At 39.5% G+C, this 19,700-nt stretch overlaps 1 protein-coding gene across 2 annotated transcripts in view; it reads left to right on the forward strand.

Annotated features, from left to right (window-relative positions):
* pex14 (peroxisomal biogenesis factor 14) overlaps window positions 1–19,700 on the forward strand; it is a 235,850-nt gene that overhangs the window by 109,218 nt on the left and 106,932 nt on the right. The gene's annotated exons all lie outside the window — the stretch shown is intronic.

Here is a 19,700-nt window from a genome sequence, read left to right on the forward strand (position 1 = left end):
CCCTTTTTAAGTGACATAGGGAGATGTATGTCCCTCTTTAGATATTTTAAAATCTGGAATATATTGGTAGTTTTTGGCGCATTATAATGTGATGGTAAAAGTTCTTATGATTTTGTTGAAGTCTCGCTTATGATCTTTTCGTTGGAAGGCATGAGTTCTGTACTGCTGGGAACTGTTCAGTAGTGAAGGCTGCTACTTCCAAATCTGGAATATTGCCTGCCTGTGTGTTTTTCATGACTGCTGTTGCTGAGATCTTTATTCACAAGATTGTTGGTTGAGGTTCTTACAGAACTTTGAGACTCCTATCCTAAACAAATATATGTACGCTCTCATTGCTTCTTTTCATGGGCTTTTGTTGATTCCCTGTCCCGCAGTACATTTACTTGATCAATGCATTTGAGTCCTTCTATCATCTTGCTCCAATCTCTCAATTCACTATCTTTTCAAGTTTAACACCAGAACATAGCCTCTTTTCTTCCTACTCTGGTATATTTACATTCCTCTCCCTGTGTTCCACCTTTGAGAAGAGAACTTCCAACTATATGACTACTGCAATTTGGTCTCCTTTTAAATATTTCCACCCCGATCATCTTTAAAGACTTTCTAAAAATGTTTTTGATCATGAATTTAGTTACCTCTTAGTTCTGAACTGCCTGATACCACTATGCATTACTCCCACCTCCATGGTAAGGAATTTTATGAAGTTTCATTACTGGAGGGATGTGTCTGGCATCAGTTGGTTTCCCCTAATACTTCTGCGCTCAGAAAGTATAAGTGTTTTATTAATAATTCCAGTGCTATATGTTGAGCTAGTCTTGCATAGGCATCTTTAAAACTCAAGCATACTTAGTATGATTAATGGCAGGCTTTGATTAGTGACTTTAAAAAAAGTAATTCTATTACAAAGATACATGTTGCTAAAATGTGTTCCATTACTGACCTAGTAATCGAGAGACCCAAGCTATTGCTCTGGGGACATGGGTTCACATTTAATCAAGGTAGAGTTTAAACTTAATTAATATAAATCCAGAATTACAAACTGGTCCCATTTCACTTTGAAAGTATCATTGGTTATTGTAAAAACATATCTGGCTCTCTAATGATCCTGAGTCGTCTGTCATTGTTACCCAGTTTGGCCTACATGTGACTTTAAATTGCACTGTGGTTAGCTCTTAATTGCTCTCAATAATGCCATAACAAGCCACTCAATTCAAGGACAGTTAGGAACAGGCACCAAATGCTGTGACATTCACATCCCATGAAAAAAACTTGAACCACGATCCCCTAAGGAGTTCATATCACATCTTTGCACTCTTGTCTGGGCTGTTGTGGTCCTGTTCGCCAAGCTGGGAATTTGTGTTGCAGACGTTTCGTCCCCTGTCTAGGTGACATCCTCAGTGCTTGGGAGCCTCCTGTGAAGCGCTCCTGTGATGTTTCCTCCGGCATTTATAGTGATTTGTATCTGCCGCTTCCGGTTGTCAGTTCCAGCTGTTCGCCGCAGTGGCCGGTATATTGGGTCCAGGTCGATGTGCTTATTGATTTGAATCTGTGGATGAGTGCTATGCCTCGAGGAATTCCCTGGCTGTTCTCTGTTTTGCTTGTCCTATAATAGTAGTGTTGTCCCAGTCAAACTCATGTTGCTTGTCATGGGCTATTGGGTATGATAACCTGGTGGTTATTGTGTTATAGACAAGCAAATGAGAGGTTGAGAGATCAAACATCACCATAGCAAACTGTAGTTTCTGCGTTTATATAATCAAGCTGATCCCTTTAAACGTGCTAGGTGATTGGCAGTGCCTAATTAGTTCTCAATTGTTCTTGTGGGAAAGGAACTTGCCCACTTCCACCCATTCTGGTCTGTGATTCCAGCCCAACACTGATTGGACAATAAATATTAGATGATTTCCAAAGAACATTTTAAAAAAAAAATCTTCCAAAGCAAACTGTTGACGAGAGAATAGATCATTACCTCAGTCATTGGTAGCTCACTTCAATCTTTCCACATTGCTGATCCATTTGCTTAATATAGTAATATAGAAAATAGGAGCAGGGGTGGACCATTCAGTCCTTCAAGCCTGTTCTGTCATTCAATATGATTATGGTTGACCATTCCAACTTTCTCCCTGAACCCTTTGATCCTTTAGCCCTGAGAGTTACATCTGACACCTCCTTGAAAACTTCCAGTGTTTTGGCCTCAACTGTTTTCTGTGGCAGAGAACTCCATAGGCTCACCACTTTTTGGGTGAAGAAATTTCTCCTTATCTCAGTCCTAAATGGCCTATGGCCTATTCTTAGACTGTGATTCCCTCACCATCAGGAACACCCTATTTTTACCCTGTCTAGTCCCTTTAGAATTTTATAGATTTCAATGAGATTCCTCCCTTGTTCTTCTATAAGCAGTGAATATAGTCCTAACCGATCCAGTCTCTCTTCCTGTGTCAGTCCTGCTGTTCAGGAATCAGTCTGGTAGTATATAGCAAATGCATGAATTGGGAATTTTGCAGACACCCAGCATTAGTGGATTCTTCGAATAAAGTTGTTCTTCCAATTCCACTGTTTTTGGAATTCAGAGTAAAACCGAAAGAATAACCTTCAAAGATAAAGAGAATGAGCTGGAAGGTTGCACATAAGCATGAACGAAAATTGAAGGGGTGACAAGATGGAGGTTTGTTTTAAATATGTAAAGTATTCAATGTTTTTATATATATATATATATATATATATATATATATATTAAAAAAATATAAAAAATTAACTTGAACATTACTTTGTTATTCAAACCAGGAGAACATTAATTTAAATTACTGAAAAGGAAATTTAAAACAGATCATAGAAAATTGTGTTTGCTCTAAGCATGATAAACATTTGGATTGCTTTACCAGATGAAGAATCAAAGATGATGGGGTAATTCAGTTTGCAGTTGAGTGTTAGGCTGTGTAACATTGGAGGGATGACTTCAGTATGATAAAAATACTGTGTTTGGTGCTCGTTTTCATCAAGGAGAAAGTGAAGACTGCAGATGCTGGAGATCAGAGCTGAAAATGTTTTGCTGGAAAAGCGCAGCAGGTCAGGCAGATTCCTGAAGAAGGGCTCATGCCCGAAAGGTCGATTCTCCTGCTCCTTAGATGCTGCCTGACCTGCTGCGCTTTTCCAGCAACACATTTTCAGCTTGTTTTCATCAAGCCTGGCTGCACTACTTTTATCACTTTCTTACAGCTGAATCTAATCAAATTTCTATTTAATTTCTTAATTATCTGCTGTCCTTTGCTTTTGCCATTATTATTACATTACAATTGGTCCTTTAACTTTACCAGCTGGATGACAAAGTAAATATAAAAGTGCAGTGTTGACCTTTGTCCCTTGGGGTAGGTGATTGCAAAGCTTTACTGTACATTTAACTTTCTTACTCCCGACCCAAATCTAGCTCTTTTGATTGTCTGTCACTGACTTAATCTTTTCTCTCCCTCCACATAGTCACCCATTCTTCCTATTTTTAATGGTTCTTCCAAAAGTCCCTTCTCACCCATTTCAGTGACATGCTAGTCACCTACTCAACTGATTCCATTTTAGTGTAAGGAATCATATTTTTATTCTCCTATAAATCATAACGTCAGCAGGAAAGGTGAATGTATCTCTGGTTTTTCAAGTAATTCAGTGCATTTATAGTTGTCACGTTTAAGAGCAAATGGCAGTCTTCTCTTGCCACTTCATCAAATGTCTCCCACTGCAACATAATTAATACTTAATGATTGTTTAACATTTCATCTGATACAATGATGAAATGAAAACCCTCCCATAAAGTTCACATTTATATTCTTAAATTTTCCCTCCTATTACAGTTGAACAAAATTATGCCTGATCTCCCATAATCTTCCTTATGAAACGTGCCTTGCGCAGTGTGCCTCTAATATTCCTCACATCTAATTTGTTACAATTCCATCATAAGAATTTTCTAAAAATCAGGCAATCTAGTTTTTTTAGAACAGCATATCCTGCAAAGAACCTTTTACAGTGTTACAGGAGATCGGCTAGGTATGTATTTAAGTGGTCCATCACATGTCACAACTTATTAATAAGGTAAAGAAGTTTTAAAATGCTGGCTCTTTCTGAATTGCAATAATGCAGCTTACAAGTCCATTCTAATTGCCAGATGCCCCACAGCTAATAACATTGAATTTGAAGTGACCTCAGTGTGCTTTTATTCACACTTATTTTACTTCCTGACCTGAAAGGAATAGGATATATTAAACAGATTCCATATAACAATATAATGTATGTATTGCATGGTTCGGTACTCCAATCACTTTAAAACATGGTGTTATCTGATATATCAGGAGCACCATTAAAGGCTATTCGCCATTTTTTTTAATAAGATGAACTGAATAAGAACTGAATAGAAACTGAAACTTTAAAAGTGAGCACATATAGATGACAGGCAATTTATGAGCTATGCAATAAGGTCTATAAGTCTTTAGATGTACCTTTTTTTTTAACATTGCTGTGTTTAGCTCAAACTGAACAGCAATAAATTATATTGTGACTGTTTTGTAAATCCATAGATCTACATCAAAGATGTAAATAATTATATTTGCCTGTAATTCATAACTACTGTATTTGCATGTAATCAACTTTGCAAAAATACTATCTATAAATATAATAATTCACAACTAGGAGGGAGTCTGTAAGATAAAGAGTGTCAGCACACTATTTGACTACATAATAGAATCATCCAGTCTCTCAGCGCAGGAGACCATTCAGTCAATTGTCTGTGCCAGTATTGAAAAGAGCTGTCCAATTTAGTTTCACATCCTACGACTTACTCGTGAATCCGTAAACTGGTCCTCTTCAAGTACTGTACGTAACAAATTGTCTTTTCAAAAATATTTGAAATCTGTTTTCACCACATATTCTGGAAATGTGAGATGTAATACGTGAAGAAAATTATCCTAATGTGCCCTACATAGATTTTAAAACTCTGATCTCTTGTTACTGACTGACTTGGTCCTTGAAATCCACTCATGATTTTTAACATAACTTATTAAGTTTCTTCTCATCCTGCTCTGCTCTAAGAAGATCAATCCTAGCTATTCTAATCTCTTCAAAGCTGAACACCCCATCCCTGGTAGCATTGTGGTAAACATATACCCTCTCCAGAGCCTTGACATCCTTCCTAAAGTGCGGGGGTGCCTAGAATTGTATACATTTCTCCAGCTGAGACCTTTACCAGTGATCCTGTAAATGTTTAGCATGACTTCCTTGTTTTTGTATTCCATGCTGCTGTTTATAAAGCTATCCTTTATATTTTCTTAACTGCGTTATCAATTTGCCCTGCCACCTTCAAGTGGTTATTGATATTATCTACACTTTTTGTCTTCTGTGATGTTTCCTCCGGCATTTGTAGTGGTTTGAATCTGCCACTTCGGCATTCATGCAGGAACCGGAGTTGTTTGTATGTGGCGCTTAGCCGGTTGGTACAGGATTCCCACTTCCTGGCTTGTCTTAGCGACTCTCGCCCGTAGGTGTTTAAAGTCTGTGAGAAGATTTGTAGCTCGAGTGCTCGTTGTTGTGGTTCTGTTCGCTGAGCCGGGAATTTGTGTTGCAGACGTTTCGTCCCCTGTCTAGGTGACATCCTCAGTGCTTGGGAGCCTCCTGTGAAGCTTCCTGTGAAGCGTGGCAGATTCAAACCACTACAAATGCCGAAGGAAACATCACAGAAGCGCTTCACAGGAGGCTCCCAAGCACTGAGGATGTCACCTAGACAGGGGACGAAACGTCTGCAACACAAATTCCCAGCTCGGCGAACAGAACCACAACAACGAGCATCCGAGCTACAAATCTTTTCACAGACTTTGAAATTAATTTGTAGAAAGCTACCACTCGGTGTCTTAAAAGCCACTTAAATTTGCTGTATGTCAGAAGCAGGAAACAGGGACAGTCAGAGGCATGCAGGCTGCTGGCAATTAGCTGTTTGGCTTTAGTAAAGTGTGCTGTTGGGGCTTTTCCACTCATGGATTCTGGGTCAGGAAATTGATCTGTGAATTCTGATATTTCATGTTTAATTGGTTTTAAGCTCTGTGTAGATCTGATCAGAAAATGGAAACTCTTTATAACTGCAACATTTTATTGCGCTGTGCTTCAATGATGCAGGGGAATCTGATATTCAGTGTCGCAGTGTACTTGCATTCGAGTAGCAGAGGGCACATCATGTGTCCAACAAAATAAAATGGCGCCACTCCTCTTGTTTCCCCTCCCAACCCATTCTTTCAGGTTCACCTGTTGGTGAAATTTGCTGAGCTTGCCAGTATTATTAACTGTACAATTAGGTGCATTTGTTGGGCGCCACAGTGGCTCAGTGGTTAGCATAGCTGTCTCAGTGCCAGGGATCCAGGTTTGATTCCAGCCTTGGGTGGCTGCCTGTGTGGAGTTTACACACTCTTCCTGTCTATGTGTGGGTTTCCACTGGGTGCTCTGGTTTCCTCCCACAATCCAAAGATATGCAGGTTAAGTTAGGTGGGTTGGCAGTGCAAAATTGCCTTGTAATGTCCAGGGATGTGTAGTCGAGATGGATTAGCCACAGCGACTGTGGGATCACAGGGGTAGGGTGGGTTGGCTGGGTCTGGTTGGGATGTTATTTGGAGGGTTGGTGCAGACTCGATGGACCAAATGGCTTCTTCATGCTGTGTGGGATTGCTGTATGATTCTATGATTTTTGATACACAGCTTATAGTTGCAGAAATGTAAATATTCAATGAAAATTCTTTGTTTCAAGTATTTCTTGTTTTTGGAATGGTTTGAAGCTACAGGAAAAATAAAGAAGCCGTCCGTACAAAGATCAGCTTCTTTATAGGGACAATTACAATTACTTTGGCCAAATAATTATTAATTTTTGTAGAGAGAGGTCAAGAGATGAAATGTTCCAGGTGGTTTTTGGTTTGATATTCTAGTACACATAGAATAGTGCTAACTGGATACATGTGGTTGTTACTAGGATTTTTTCTGAAGCAATTTGTTCAGGTAGTGTCGAGAAGTCATCTTCCAGAATCTTCTCAGGAGAATTGTCGCATCTGTTTTCCAGCTCTCTCAATGGACTCAAAAATGTTTTGTCTCAAAAGGTGGGAAAGATGAGTAGCTTCTCCTCTTCAAAGGCTACAACCCAACAACAATATCCAAAAAAAAGCCCCAAAGCTCATAACAGCTAGAAACACAGAAATGTAACTTCTCTGGAGACAAGTCCAAGACAATTCATAAGTCTATCAGCCTCTGGTTATTTTCCTAGCTTAATCTTCTTATCCAGTAAATGTTTTTAAAGTCCAAAGAGGTCCAAGCATCTGCAAGTCTTTCACATTAATGAATTTTCAGAAACATTTAAATGCAGATCCTCAAAAAAAACTAATGGAAGGCCCTTCATAACGCTATATATGGATGAGGATGGACTCAGATTGTTGATTAGTAATTGATTTTAGGTACCATTATGTAAAACTAATGGAGAGAATCAGCGCAGTCTGTTTCAGAATGCTCACAAATGACTAGATCAGTGATTGCAATAAGAAAACTCCGAGGCATCATAAAATCATATTTCTTGTTGGTTATATTTATTATTTTAGCCTCTGATGTTTACAAAATAACATAAATAGATTTATACAGCTCTTAGACACCAAAGTTAGATGTATGGAATTATAGTTTTTTAATTGACTTAAGTGACTGTTTATGTAATATTTGCAATGGAGACTGTGTCTTTAGGCCATCAGTTTATCATGGTTTCTTTGACTCTAATCATTTCTGATAGATTGTGCTATTCAATTAAATTCCTCATATGTGTGGCGCAGTACAAATCTTGATTTTTTTAGTGTTCCATTAAGCCTATAGTTGATTATTGTTTTAATAAATTCTGTTGTAATATATCAAAGTTCCTTCCTGTGGTCCTGGCTGTAGCCCCATTGCTACTAATAGACGAGCTCTACCTTTGAAGATTAAACACCTGATACAAGTTAGTTCTCGTCCACAAGGGTTTGTAGTAACTAAGGTTGACTATAACATCCTAGTTTCTTTTTTACAGTTTTTGAAGGCACCGGTCTACAGATTAGTTACACAGCACGGAAACAATGTGGTCCAACTTCTCCACGTGGACCAAATTTCCCAAACTAAACCAGTCTCACTGCCTGCATTTGGCCAGTATACCTCTAAACCTTTTTATTCCTGTAATCCTGTTACAAAAGATAAATTGAACCCTTGTGGTGGTAGTAGGCCTGGGCTGTAGTGCAGCTGTAATATTAAATAATCTTTGCAATCCTTAACGGAAAGGAGCACGTACTGTGGGGACTAATTAATCATAAAAGCTTTGGGACTTCACTGTATCATTGAGGTAATGAAGCAGTGAAAACAGAGACTAAAAGTACATGATTGTATAGAGAAACCCAAGATAGAAATCTATTACTGTGCAACAGCATGTTCCATGTCAGACTTGACTCTGCTGATCTGCCCATGAACAAAATAACTCCCGTTAAAATGAAGTAAAGGTTTCTTTTATTTTTCTCCTGATTAGGGATGCAATTGGGGTATGGATAGTATTCACTGCACAGATATGAGTGTGGTTTGTGTGGTTAGACAACGTAAAACTAATGCTTACCTGTTGAAGGTTTAAAAGCTTTCTTCTTCAACTATGACACAATTCATCAAAATTTCCTTTGTCTAGCATTATGAAGCTGAGAATAATCACAACTTAAAGCAATCATGACTGCTTATTTAATGAATTAGAGAAGTTCAGATGTCGTTCCAGTAGTTTCCAACAGTCATCTGAACTCCGCAATTAGATTACAGCCTTCAAATTACTCCCTTATGTGACCAGTGATTTCAGTTACTACTTGTACTGTACATACGAATTTACTAGGGACTCATTGCTGGAACAAATTTATGGATCTTTTCTGAAAATTATCCTGACGAAGGGCCATTGACCTTAAACATTAACAGTGTTTCGCTCTCCATTCCTCCTCAGCCGTCCTGCTGAGTATTTTCAGCAGGTTCTGGTTTCATTTGATTTCCTGCATCTGCAGTACTTCATTATTGTATGATTGTTTAATTCACTACCACTTCTTTTCCAGGAATGCCTAGCTTGAAGTTCTACTGTTCTCTGGATGAGATTTCCATTTTTTAAAATTCCTTGCCCACTTTCATTGCTTTCTATTTCTTGTTTCTCTTTTCACAGGCAGCGTAGTTCCAGCTTGTTTGTTTGTAATGTGGAACATTTCAGTGTATCCTATACTGACGTTTCTCTACCACAGTCCTTTAAAAAACATACTACAGTGACTAGTTATGTATAACTACCAGCTATCCCGACTATGCAGCATGAAGTATTTATTTATGGCAACTTCTCATGTAAAGTCATTTGTATTCCTGAAAATCAGGTCTTAAATGAACTAACTGTAAGTGAGTCGCAACTTCCTATTCAAGAGAGTTACACAGCACGGAAACAATGTGGTCCAACTTCTCCACGTGGACCAAATTTCCCAAACTAAACCAGTCTCACTGCCTGCATTTGGCCAGTATACCTCTAAACCTTTTTATTCCTGTACTTATCCAAAAGTATTTTAAATATTGTAATTATACCTGCATCCATCACCACCTCTGGCAGTTCATTCTGTATATGAGCAACCGTCTGTATGAGAAAGTTGCCCCTCAGGTTCATTTTAAGTTTTTCTCCTCTCTCCTTAAGCAAGAGGACGTAGGTTTTGAACTCCCCTACTCTAGGGAAAAGACCTTTGCTGTTCACCTTATGTATGCCCTCATGATTTTATAAACCTCTAAAGTCACCCCTCAATCACCTACTCTCCAGTAAAAAAGGCTCAGCCTTTCCTTCTAACTCAAACCCTCCAGTCCCAGCAATGTCCGGCAACAAAGTATTGTAATAGCTATAGATAAGTTCTTTAAAGCCTTCCTCAACAAAAAAAACACCCTCTAAGTTGAAGTTATTTGTACTGCTAAATTCCTGTCTTTGTGAATGGAAATTCTTTTAAAATCAAATAATTTTTTAAAAAAGTAAAAGAGATGGTAATTTTCTGCTACCTTTGACATGCCGCCATTCCTGCTAACCCACACAGTCCAGCCTCTGTCCATCCTGGTTAATGCAGACCCTACATCTCATCTATGGCCTTTTCTAGTCCTTAATTGGTGAATTGGCCATGCTAAATTGCCCGTAGTGTTAGGTATAGGGGTAAATGTGAGGGTATGGGTGGGTTGCGCTTCGGCGGGTTGGTGTGGACTTGTTGGGCCGAAGGGCCTGTTTCCACACTGTAATGTAATCTAATCTTAATCTACTCACTAATCCTGCTGCTGACTGTCCAACTTCTGAAGTCCCAATCTGCTTCAAGAAGACCACCATTTCCCAGTGCCAAATTAAAATCATGCAGTGAGCCTCAATGACCACCACCCAGAGGCTCTGACATCCCATAATTATGAAGTACTTTGAGAGGTTGGTCATGACTCACATCAACTCCAGCCTCCTAGATTGTCTTGATCTCTTCTAATTTGCCAACTGGCACAACAGGTGCATGGCAGACACCATCTCCCTAGACCTACACTCATCACGTGGACAACAAGGATACCAATGTCAGATTCCTGTGCATTTTGACTACAGCTCTGCCTTCAACACTGTAATTCCAATCAAACTCATCTCCAACCTCAGGTTTAGCCATAATTGCAGGGTTTCAACATCCTTTTAAAGGGTGAAATGCTGCATTTCCTGTGCTCCATGGTTTTGTGCTCTTGAGTTCCACACTTCTAAAATAAAATACACACACCATTTTAGAAACCCATTTTTAATTGCAGTAATGAGAATCTTTGGAAAATGATCCACTCACAAAGGAGGTGAAATCAGTTGTTTGTGGTTACAGTCCTTGAGTTACGTAAAGGAAAATTCTTTCAGAACTAGATCAGGCTCCCAGCTGTCATTCAAATGCATTTTGCATTATCTTTTTACTCTTTAACCTCTCTTCATTCCAGTCCTTCAGGAGCATTTGGGGGAATACTGTTCTCCAAGGTATTGACTTCTTGCTAAGCTGTGGTTTCTCCATGGTCCATTTTTCCATTAAAACTGAAGGGCCAACTGCCTTGATGATCAAATAATTATATCCAATTTTCCCTGTCTAAATTGAGAGACTCTGAGGCCAGATGTAAAGCAAAACAAAGAACTATATATGCTGGAGATCTGAATTTGAATTGCTGATGAAACTCAGAAGGTACGGCAACCTCTGTGGGGAGAAAGCGGAGTTGATATTTCAGATCCGGTGATTCTTCATCAGAAGACTAGACTCAAAATGTTCACTCTGCTTTCTCCCTGTAGATACTGTCAGACCTGCAGAGTTTTGCCAGCAATTTCTGTTTCTGTGACAGTTGTAATGTTCATGCCAATGCTTAAATTGATTAAACCAACAACAAGTGGTATCTGAGACTTGGAACCTCTGTGGCTTTAAGCCTGAGCCACTCATTCTCTTTGGGCTGTGCTGGAAAAGCACAGCAGGTCAGGCAGCATCTGAGCAGCAGGAAAATAGACATTTCGGGCAAAAGCCCTTCAGGAATAGACGAAGGGCTTTTGCCCGAAATGTCGATTTTCCTGCTGCTCAGATGCTGCCTGACCTGCTGTGCTTTTCCAGCACCACTCTAATCTAGACTCTGGTTTCCAGCATCTGCAGTCCTTGTTTTTACCTCACTCATTCTCTTTGCCAGCTAATCAATTATTGCAGGGAGGATGATGGTCTTACTTTCTAAAATAGTAAATAGATGGTCCTCCAAAACAATACTTTTTTAAAATTAATATATTAAATACCCAGTCACAATATTAACCTCATTGTAAGAAATCTAACATTTGTAGTACAGATAATTCAATGTTCTGGCAAACAACAATAAATTTTCTGTGTGAGAAGATTCAGCAGTAATGATATTGGCAAAGTACTCACTTCTCAGCCCCTCTCTCTCGTCTCCTCTTCCTTGCCCCTACCACCCTTACCCCCTTATTTTCTGTTCCTGGTTATGATTCTGTGATTCAAGGGGATGCATTGAAATAAAATCTTATTATACAATATGTAATATTTTCCTTAATCAAAAAGACTACTCCCCCTCCTCTCTTGCCTCCCTTTCTGTCCTTCCCATAGCAATTAAAACCAGGGAATTGAGCTGCCAGTCCTGTCCTTCCCGCAGCAAAGTTTCTGTAATAGTTCTGATGCCCCAGTCCCATGACCCCATACATGTTCTGAGTTCATCAGCCTTACCTGTAAAACCCCTTGTGTTGAAATAAATGCAGTTTAATTCTGACTTGCTCTTATCTGTTTTTTCTAATTGTTCTTTTTTTTTGGGTTCCGAACCATCCTCATCTGCCTTTCTATTTTCACTGCTACTTAGGAATCTCCCCACCCCTCTCTTCATATTAGTTTAATGCTTCAGAAATAGAACTAGCAAATCTCCCCGCCGAGATATTGATCCCTTTCCAGTTCAGGTGAAACCCACCTTTTTGAACAGGCCTTTTTGCTCCAGAAGAGATCCTAATAATCCAAAACCCTGAATCCTTCCACATTGTACCATCTCTTCAGCCATTGATTTATTTGCCCTATTGTGTATTCCTATAATGTGGCACCAGGGAGGCAACATACTATTCTGGATTCATAGCCATGACCACAGGATTTCCTGTCTGTGTCCCTGGTGGAAGAGGCCCTTTTAACAATTATTCTTTTAAATCTTGACAAACCCCACTTAACATAAGATGCATTCTTAGTGCCCAAGATCTGACTGCCACTTCTATTTTTCTCTGAGGGACTACCCCCTTCAACAGTACTCAAAATGGAATATCTGTTTAAGAGAGGAATAGCCACACAAGACTTCTGAACAACCTTCTTACCATTGCTGACAGTCACCCATCTATTTGACTGATCCTGATCCTCTCTAAATCTACTAACCATCGCACACTGTGTCTCCTATATGCACTCAGTAACATTAAACTTAAAAACAAGAAGCTTGTAAAAGAACCTTAGATGGTGAAAAAAAACTACCCTTCCTTAACCACAGATTTTAATCTGAAGAAAAATCAACTAGTGATTTTATAGGGATGAAGGCATTGCCTTATGAACAGCAAATTCTAAATTAGGGAGAATGGAGAGGAGGACCGATTGTTGCTTTTTATTTTCTAAAGGAGCTAGATAAAATAGGCCATGCAAAATTACTCAGCAGGGCAGCCAGGAAAATCAGAGCATGCATAAAGGGGCTAAATTTAATATTAAATCTGTGAAAATATTATTACAGTGATAAGTGATTACTTAATGGAACAGACTTGCTAGGGCAATGGTGGGAGCGATACAACAGTGATTTATTCAAATGCACACTGGGTTTTTTCCAGAAAGTAGCGTTTTGAGTATTTTAAATAATTTGAGAGATGGCTTGTAGCAAGCGTACCATGATTTAAGACCGAAATAGGAACAGGAGCAGGAGCAGGTTATTTGGCCATTCAGTGCTTTGCCATTAAATAGGATCATGGCTAACCCAATATTCCTCATGTCCACTTTCCTGCCTTTTCCTTGTAACCCTTGAATCCCCTACTGATCAAGAACCTATCTATTTCAGCCTTAAACATACACAAAGTCTGCCCCTTCAGCTGTCTATGACAAGGAGTTCCAAAGACACTCAACCCTCTGAGAGAAGAAATTCTTCCTCATCGCAGTCTTAAATTGGCACCTCTTTATTCTGAGACAATGCCTCTGGTCCGAGACACTCCCATGAGGGGAAACATCCTCTCAGCATTTCCCCTGTCAAGCCCCTTAAGAATCTGATATGTTTCAATGAGATCAGCTCTCATTGTTCTCAACTGGAGTGAATACAGTCTCAACTTTCTTAGCTTTTGCTTGAAAACATCATCCCTCCATACCAGGGATCTTCCTAGTGAACATTCTATGAACTGCCTCCAATGAAATGATATCTTTCCCTAAGTAAGGGGACCAAGACTGCTCATAGTGCTCAAGATGTGGTCTCACCAGTACCTTGTACAGTTGCAGTAAAACTTCCCAACTCTTATATTTCAAACTAAAGGCCAACATTCCATTAGCCTTTCTGATTATCTTCTGCAGCTGTGTGCTAGCCTTCTGTTTCATGCACAAATAACCCCAAGTCACCTGGTGTTGCAGCTTTCTGCAGTTTTTCTTCATTTAAATAATATTCTGTTCTTTTGTTCTCCCTTCCACAATGAACATTTCCCACATTATATTCCATATTCCAACTTTTTGTCCATTTACTTAGCCTATCAATATCTCTACGTAAATTATTTGTACTCCTCTCGCACCACCTTTCCACATGTTTTATTGTTCTCTGCAAATTTGGCAACAGCACCTCCTTCAGGACAGCTTCCAACAATAGATGTTGGGCTAATCGGCCTGTAGTTGCCTGCTTTTTGCCTCGCTCCCTTTTTGAGAAGAGTGTCACATTGGCAGTTTTTCAATCCTCTGGTACTTCTCCAGAATCCAGGAAAATTCCAACACATGGAGAAGCATGTGGCTTTGAACTCTTGGCTCTCACTGTGGTTTTCTCATGTCTAGGTGTCATGTAAACTAATTGTTAGAAAATAATTGAATCTCTGCTGTGTGGAAAGAGGCCATTCTGCCATTGAATTTGCACCGAGCCCCTTGCACTTTAAGAATACTGAATGGCCTGGACAGAGTGGTTGTTGGGAAGATGTTTCCATTGGTAGACGAGATTAGAACCTGAGGGCATAGTCTTGGAGTAAAGGAAGGCCTTTCAGAATGGAGAGAAGGAGAAATTTCTTCAGGTAGAAAGTGATGTATCTGTGGAATTTGCTGCCACAGAAAGCTGTGGAGCTCAGGGCATTGAATATATTTAAGACTGAGATATATGGGTTCTTGATGGGAACAAGAGTTATGGGAGAAACTGGGAAAATGGGGTTGAGAAACTTACCGGCCATGATTGAATGGCGGAGCAGACATATGTCTTATGGTTTTATGGACCTTCCAAAGAGCATCCCACCCAGACCCAAGCCCCTACCCTGTCCCTCACCTCCCTCCTCCCTCCCCCATTTCCAGAGGCTAATCCATCTTGCCTGCACTTCCCACACTAATTTAGCATGGCTAATCCACCTAACCTGCACATTTTTAGTCTGCACATTTTGGTTGTATGATGTGACTAATTGAATGGTAGAAGTTGAATTGAGTGGACCTAGGTCTCTTTGCCTGTAGCAATTTCTTTGTTTTAAATATAGTGGTTAAAGTGTCTTTTCATGCAAGTTCCAGAATCATCTGCAGCTTTCATGGTGCAAAGTTGTACCAAAAATATACTTGACAAAAAACTGCTAGTTTCTGAATTATCTTACAAAAGATGTGTAAGCAGATGACTGGAAATGAATGGTTTATATTGATTCCTATTGTTTAACTACTAAAGCTATACTTCAAGTCTGTTTTCCATTATACATCCTCATGGTTTTCTTTAAATTCTTAACAATTATAGAAAAGTGCAGAACTATACAAAAACAGTGTGATTAGCCTTTCTTTTGTGAAACTACAGATGCTGAAATACTTTGCAGTAGTCCTTAAAGAGTTAATTTAGTTTCATTTTATGGGGTTAACTAAAAGGTCATTTAGAAAAAAAAATTGAAAGCATTTCAGAAAATGTATTGAAATTTGATAGCCGTTTATTGTGCCATGGTAGCTCCATTTTACCTTAAACATACCATTTTCAAGTAGTCTGCTTTATCTTCATAAGATACTGTGAATGACATTTGTGTCCTTCCCATACTAATGTAACTAACTGCATATCAAAGCTAGACTTCTCTAATTCACATCAAATTTGCTTTCATGAAACCTTAAATCAATGCTGACAGCTTTGGCTTTAAGCTGAACACTGCTCTTGTTAATTTTCAAAGCACTAAAGACACTGCCAATATGCAGACATAGAAAATCAGAAAATACTGTCATCTTATAACAATATTCAGAATACATATTAGAAGTGCAAAGCAAGGTCTGACTATTTTTCTTGCATTTTCTCAAAAGTAGTGAATAAGCCATTCATTTAGACAAACAGTGTGATGTCACCCTTCAAAATTCTCTGTGGAGGTAGTTTGTTCTCAGGCCTGTAACACACAGGCACGATGACTTAAAAATTGAATCAAATTTATAAATAAAAACAAATTGTGCTGGCGATATGGCCAGAAAATTGCATGTTGAAGCATTGTGATGGAATGTTATTTCACTTATGGAATGCTGTGAGAGAAGTCATTGAACTGTATAAAATGCTCCAGCATAATATTGTCAATATCTATTCTGACACTAACCAGCAATGCATTGTATTGTGCTTGTCATTCAGTGCGTAGTCACCATTTTGAAGGGCTTGTTTATTAATAATGAGCAGAGGTGTGTACTGGAGACAAAAGTACAATTTATGCCGCCATATACAGTTAACTTTTCTATGTGATAAAGTTGCAAGAAGATTTTGTTTTGCAAAGAAAATCTTTTATTTCACAATTTTGCTTGTGCAATTTGAAAACAAGCAGAAAAAGTGTAAGAAGAAAACATTTCATATTTTCTCAAGTGCAAGGGTCCAAAACTGTGGAGATAAGCAATTGGTCTTAATGTTTCATTGACATAATCAGGTTAGAATGAAATGCTGATGAATTGTGTGCTTCTGCCAGATTAGTTAATGGGGGAACCCTTTGAAGGATGCCTATCAAATTAAATGTGTTGGTTTTGCCAAATACAGCAGGTGCTGTAAGGATTAGATTAGATTCCCTACAGTGTGGAAACAGGCCCTTCAGCCCAACCAGTCCACACCGACCCTCCGAAGAGTAACCCACCCAGAGCCATTTCCCTCTGACTAATGCAGCTAACACGATGGGCAATTTAGCATGGCCAATTCACCTAACCTGCACATCTTTGGACAGTGGGAGGAAACCAGAGCACCCGGAGGAAACCCACGCAGACATAGGGAAAATGTGCAAATTCCACACAGACAGTCACCTGAGACTAGAATTAAAGCTGGGACCCTGGTGCTAGGAGGCAGCAGTGCTAACCACTGAGCCACTGTGCCACCCCATGCGGAAAGCAAAGTCGATCTGTGGCTTTATAATATTCTTCATCCATGACCTCCTTTAGTTTTGTTGTCCCCTCACATCTTTTTGTATAATATTAAAAAATAGAAAATGCTAGAAACACTCAGCAGGTCTGGCAACAATTGTGAACACAAACACCCCCCCCACCAATTTAAGGATCTGAAATGTTAACTGTTTCTCTTAAGTTATGCCTTTATTTAAGAAAGGGTGTTCAGGAGAAGCCTGGAAACTGTCAACCTGTGAGTCTGGCATTGGTGGTGGGTAAGTTGTTGAAGGTGATTCTCAAAGATAGGATTTACGTGCATTTGGAGAGGCATAGAATGATTAGGGATAGTCAGTACAGCTTTGTGCAAAGAAAATTGTGTCTGACAAACTTGATTGAGAGTTTTGAGAAAGTAACCAAAAAGATTGAAGGCAGAGTAGTAGACATTGTTTACATGGACTTTGCTAAAGCCTTTGGTAAGGTTCCGCATGGTAGACTAATTAGTAAAGTTAGATCACGTGGGATTTGGGATGAGCTTGCCAATTGGACTCAAAATTGGCTTTGCGGTAAGAGACAGAGGGTGGTGGTGGAGGGTTGTTTCTTGCACTGGAGGCTTGTGACCAGCAGTGTTTCACAGGGATCGGTACCGGGTCCACTTTTGTTTGTCATTTATATAAATGATTTGGATGAGAATATAGGAGTTAGTAGGTTTGTGAATGGCACCAAAATTGGTGGTACAGAGTCATAGAGTTATAACGCACAGGAAGAGATTCTTTGGCGCAACTTGTATATGCTGACCAAGTTTCCCAAACTAAACTAGTCCCACTTGCCTGCATTTGGCTTATATCCTTCCAAACTTTCTTATTCGTGTATCTATCCAAATGTTTTTTAAATGTCATAACTGTACCTACGTCTATCAATTCCTCTGGCAGTTAATTCCATATATGAATCACCCTCTGTGTGAAATAGTTACTTCTCAGGTCCCTTTTTAATCTTTCTCCTCTCGCCTTAAAAGTGCCGCCTGGTTTTGAACTTATCTATCACAGGGGAAAGACCTTTGCTATTGACCTTATCTATGCGTCTCCTGATTTTATAAACCTCTATAAGGTCACCCCTTAACCTCCTATGCTCCAGTGAAAATAGGCCCACAGTGGACAGTGAAGAAGGTTATCTAAGATTAGAGAGATTTTGATCGGTTGGGTCAGGGGCTGAGGAGTGGCTGTTGGAGTTTAATTTGAATAAATGCAAAATATTGCATTTTTGTAAAACAAGGGCAGAACTTATGCATTTAGTTGTATGATCCTGGGTAGTGTTGGAGAACAGAGAGACCTAAGGGTTCACGTGCATAATTCTTTGAAATTTGCATCACAGGTTGACAGGATGAAGGGCTTTTGCCCAAAACGTCGATTTTCCTGCTGCTTGGATGCTGCCTGACCTGCTGTGCTTTTCCAGCGCCACTCTAATCTAGACTCTGGTTTCCAGCATCTGCAGTCCTTGTTTTTACCCCGCTGTGAAGTTTGCATCACAGGTTGACAGGATGGTTGAGGAGGCACTTACCACACTTGCCTTCACTGCGCTCAGACCTTTGAGTATAGGAGTTGGGATCTCCTGGTGAAGTTGTATGGGATATGAATGAGGCCACTTCTGGAATATTGTGTGCAGTTCTAGTTGCTCTGTTATAGGTAGGATATTATTAATTGGAGAGATTTAATAATATTTGCCCAGATGTTGTCAGAAATGGAGAGTGAGTTATAAAAACAGGCTGGAACAGTTTTCACTGGAGCATAGGAGGTTGAGGGGTGACCTTATAGAAGTTTATAAAGTCATGAGGGCTATAGATAAGGTAAATAATAAAGGCCATTTTCCTAAATTGGGTGAATTCAAAGCTTGGGGGCATATTTTTAAGGTGAGAGGAGAAAGATTTAACAAGGGTGAGGGGCAAAATTTTTACATAGAGTGTCGTTAGTGTATGGAGTGAGCTGCCAGAGGAAGTGGTGGATGCAGGTACAGTTACTGTTTAAAAGACATTTGGATAAGTACATGAATAGGAAATGTTTGGAGAGATAGGGACCAAACGCAGGCAGGCGGAGCTAGTTTAGTTTATAATATAGTCAATGTGGATTGGTTGAACCGAAGGGTCTGTTTCTGTGCTGTATGATTCTATGACTCTCCGCAGAAGCTGCCTGACCCAGAGTTTTTCTGGCATTTTTGTTTTTTTTTGATTTTCTGACTTTGAACATCTGTATAATTTTGTATTTGTGATTTTATTCTCTTCCTTCACCCTACAGTTTATAGCTTCCACTTATTCCAGTCATAGAGGTGTACAACATGGAAACAGACCCTTCGGTCCAACCCATCCATGCCGACCTGATATCCCAACCCATTCTAGTCCCACCTTCCAGCACCCAGCCCATCTTCCTCCAAACACTTCCTATTCATATACCCATCCAAATGCCTCTTAAATGTTGCAATTGTACCAGCCTCCACCACATCCTCTGGCAGCTCATTCCATACACGTACCACCCTCTGCGTGAAAAGGGTGCCCCTTAGGTCTCTTTTATATCCTTCCCCTCTCACCCTAAACCTATGCCCTCTAGTTCTGGACTCCCCGACTCCAGGGAAAAGACTTTG

The sequence above is a fragment of the Chiloscyllium plagiosum genome, chromosome 34 (assembly GCF_004010195.1).
Source record: "Chiloscyllium plagiosum isolate BGI_BamShark_2017 chromosome 34, ASM401019v2, whole genome shotgun sequence".
NCBI lineage: Eukaryota > Metazoa > Chordata > Chondrichthyes > Orectolobiformes > Hemiscylliidae > Chiloscyllium > Chiloscyllium plagiosum.